The sequence below is a fragment of the Capsicum annuum genome, chromosome 4 (genome assembly GCF_002878395.1).
Source record: "Capsicum annuum cultivar UCD-10X-F1 chromosome 4, UCD10Xv1.1, whole genome shotgun sequence".
NCBI lineage: Eukaryota > Viridiplantae > Streptophyta > Magnoliopsida > Solanales > Solanaceae > Capsicum > Capsicum annuum.
The window spans coordinates 81,724,520-81,729,246 of NC_061114.1; positions in this window are offsets into that span (position 1 = coordinate 81,724,520).

Here is a 4,727-nt window from a genome sequence, read left to right on the forward strand (position 1 = left end):
CTACTATTCTTAGATAATTATCTCATCTTACCCTTTCTTTCCCCAAACTCTTTATATTTCTTATTTCATCCTTCACCTACTGCATATGAACCACCAACCTTGAAAGAAAAGCATTCTTACTTTCAAGGATCAAATCTTGAAATAGCCCAGAAGTGAGCTTTATCATTCTCACCCTTATGTCATCTACCAAATATGGAGCATAACATGGAAGCAAATGAAATTTCAAGGCATATTGCTTGCCAAATATTTTACCATGCTTGAGATTCACAAAATCCTCCATCTTTGCTTCCCTCAGCTCCTGATGAAAGAAATGATCCAGAAAAACATTTGAAAAATGATCCCATAAGGATAACTCCTCTTTATCACCTTTATCCCTATCCCACTACTTGTACCATTAGTACGCAAAGAGCTGATAAGCTTTAAAATTTACCCTATCAATATTTGTATCCTACATCCCCTGAATATCTTCTCAATTTTATCGAAGAAATCCTAAGAATCCTCCTCCACCTCCACACCCATAAAAGTAGGACAATTTAGCTGCATAAACTAGCCAACCCGTAAGGCCTCAACAAACAACCCACCAGATATATCTCGCTCATCTTAAGTAGCAACCAACTAAGCAATACTATAAATTGAATAGAGAAATCCCGTATTAGTCACCTTACATTTAGGAGGACTAGCAACCACTAGTGGAACTCTATAATAATCAGGGATATGTCCCTTAGTTCAAGTAAAAAAACCACGTGTAGGAAGTACCCAATCATTATTATCTGACAGAAGAAATTCCTTTTGTTCCAAATCATCAAGGCATGATTTGAAAAGTGAACAACCAAGGATTAGGGGAAATTTCAAGACTCTGATTCCAAGTTTAAAAATAGAATAAAAACAAATTTAACCATTTCAAAAATGCCTTGTAGCCTCTCTTATGATTGTGGTACGCTACACACCACTAAAAGATACTCTACCAAACATGGATTTATGGACTCCCAATTGACCATCAACCGAAAGTTATGATACCAACTTGACACGACCTAACCCAGGGCCTTGTTGTAATAGGCGTCCCACGTCCAATCAGGATTGGAGACCACCCTCGCTACCCAACTCAACATCTAGCTTCCTACACTGAGTTGGATAGATTTTGAGAATATAGCAAGATAACTTAACAACTCACATAAAGAATATAGCATAGGACCACAATCATAATTGACCCAATCGAGTCCAATCATCCTATACCAAAGGTCAAACCATACCAAGCAAAACAAAAACCATAAATCCTATCATAACCAAATAAGTTCCATAAATAATTAATTATATAATTCCAAAATAAATTAGGATGGAAGAACCAACAATTTCACCAACTGGTGTAAGCCCCAATACCAACACCAATGCTAAGGCTTATAGTAATACCGATCCAGCCGATTTATACCCATAATAGTTCCACAAAATCCTCTAACCAAAACAATACAAGAATCCTATTAGTAAATGACCCCAACCATAGTCAAAACCAATATCCATAATAATCCAAATCTGACCCCCAAAAGTCCAAATGCTAAGCTGAAAGAGTAGAATAGCTAATTCCTAAATCACATGAGGATACAACTATTCAAAGATGGGTAAGATGATGAATTCTAGCCTGAACTCAAGATACGGATAAAGTATTTTCATTTAAGAAAACCAAGTAAAACCATCTATATGTACACAGCTACTAAATAAGTAAATATGTATAACCATACTAGAAAATGAAATCTAGTTTAGCATGCATTTAAAACGAATAACCTATGTATGTGAAGCTTAACCATCGTATAACCACCCAAGGGCTATATGGGTCAAGTGTAACCCTCTGAATGGGACTCGATGTGTATTGCCACATGAACTAGAGATATAATTAGAGTTGGGGATTACCATGAACCCTTCACTCTCCTAGATTCATATGTACAGTGTACCTATAGGATTTTCGTGTATCTTATGAGTATCATAAAAGGGTTTTCATGCCCTACCCCTTATGTCGGCAAAAATAAATTTCCAGTGTTTATTCATTGAACTCCAACCTTTACTATTAGCTATCCCATCTTATCATTATAGCCCAATGAAAACCATTTACCATCTAAAAAATGATTATTAACCAAGGCCATTAGTAGTGGTATCATCATACCGACTATAACTCGCAGTCCTTAGCCAAACTTGTAAGTGGTTAATGGATTCCTATGCACCCATTGTCCATGTTATCCAATTATGTTGGGGGATTCCCATGTACCCTACAAGTATTTATTACCATATTAACTTGGGGGATTCCTTTGGAGCCCGCAAGTAAGTTTATTAAGCCAAACTATTCAAAAACCATTTAAACCAATCATGTTATTTAGGGTACCATTATCAATTACAAACCATGCATAAGTAACATTGAAAACCCAATAATATGGTGAAAACATTGTTATAGGAATTTTATCAAATACATTGGGGACATAGTATTTCCAAAGCCAAGGTCAATTACCAAACAACCATTCCTATCCAACCAGTTATCCAAAACAACCATTAATGCATATAAATGTATAAGTAAATTATAGGAAAACCATAACCAAGCAATTAGAGTCAAAACCCCCAAATCATATATGAAAACCCAAAATCATAAAATATTCAAATAATGAAAACATTATATATAATCCATGCCTTTAGTTGGAACTAAAATGAGGGAATAAAATATGCCTTAAATCAAATTAATGATAGAGAGAAATCAATAAGACAAAACCTAATTTTCTTCTTAAGATGAAACCCTAGCTTCCTTTGCCTAAGAACTCTAAAGAGGATTTTATAGTGTTTTCTAAGTTTTTAAGAATAGAATAGTAGGTAAAATAACATCCCCAAAGAAATATAAGTCGTAGGATCTCATTAGGATAAGTGGGGAAATTTCCAGATTGCCCTTACATAAACTGCACTTAATTCCCATCATAGTGTATGATTGACCCTTATGAGTCATCACCATTCTTTATGAGTGGGATCTACCTCTCGTACCTTAGGATTTAAAACTTAGACCCAAAACTTTCCATGGTAAGACATACCAAAACCCAAGTTGTATCAAAGTGCATAAATAGTACCTATACACTGTACTTTTGGCAGAAAAAAATTTCAAGAGGTTTGATAATTGACTAACGTATGAGTCTATTATATACTCGTACCCAGCTTATGGCTTATGGTGAGACACTCATACTCAGATGAAACTTAAGTTATCAAGTCTAAGGTTATGTGAAGTAACCAAATAACCCATATCCACTTATATGACTCGTACCACTAAGGTCATGCCTATAATAATGACTAAATCCAACCCACTAACAAATACTGGTTAGCATATGAAAGTACCATACCACAAATACCTAAGTGTACAAATCTTTTCCCTAAGTCATATCTTTTCCAAAAACTAAAAATCAAGGAAATTTCTAAGGTCTAGAAACCAGGGCATTTCAATTGGTTAGCTCCCTATAATGTTGTTCTAAACTGTTATGCTAAGATTGTGAGTTTAGTTTCACTAGGTTTGCCAAGGATAGATTAGAAAGGTATGCTTTACTCGGGTCTTTAAGAGATATATCATTTGTGTAAGCTCATTGCTTAGTAGAGGGGATTTTCTCCATCTTGTCTAATAATTATGATACTAGTATTGAATCACCAGCATTTTCAGATTCTATATTTATTATCCATATGTTCATGGATGTCTTTCTTATGGATTTTCCTAGTATGCCTCAAGATCATGATATTAACTTTGTTAGTGATGTTAGATGGCAACCAAGCCTTTTTTGATTCCTCCTTATTGGATGGCCTCGTTAGAGTTAAAGAAATTAAAGGATAAGTTGTAGGTATTATTGGATTAGGGTTCATTTAGCATAATTTATCACCTTGGGGTACACCTATATTTATTGAAAAGAAAAAAGAAGGGTTAGTTCATATGTGTATTGATTATTTACAATTGAGCAAGGTGACATTATGAATAAATATTCTCATCTATCTATTGATGACTTGCTTGATCAATTTTAGGTTTCTTGGGGTTTTTTTGAAGATTGATTTAAGGTCTGGTTATCACCTGTTAAGGAATATATCTTCGAATATTTCAAAGATAGATTTTCTTAGTCTATATTATCAATATGATTTTTTAGTCATGCCCTTTAGATTCAGTGCCCCAGCCAAATTTATGTAGTTGATGAACCGAGTATTTCAATTGTTTCTCATCTCTTTTTTCATTGTATTTATAATATCTTTATTTACTTAAAGAGTGAGGCCAACTATGATGAGCATTTATAGATAGTACTTCAGAGATAGAGATATGAGAAGTGGTATGCTAAGCTCTCCAAGTATTAGTTGTTTTAGAATTTATCTCCTTTTTAGGTTATGTGGTAACCAAAGATGATATCATAATCGATTCTCCTAAGATTGTAGTGGTTTGGGATTTAGCAAAGCCTACTCTCCTATCAAGATTCATAGTTTTCTTGGTTTTGTAGGTTACTACCGACCCTTTGTTGATGGGTTTATATCTATTGTGGCTCCTATGATAAAGTTGTCACAAATGAAGATTTCTTTCTTATAGTCCAATTCTTCTGAGCAGAGCTTTAAAACTATTAAGTATTTATAGACATTGTCCCTCATATTGATCTTCCCTAAGTAGGGCGTGGATTTTACCATCTTCACTAATGCATTTGGTGTTGTATTGGATGTTGTGTTGAAACAAGAGGGTAATGTAATTA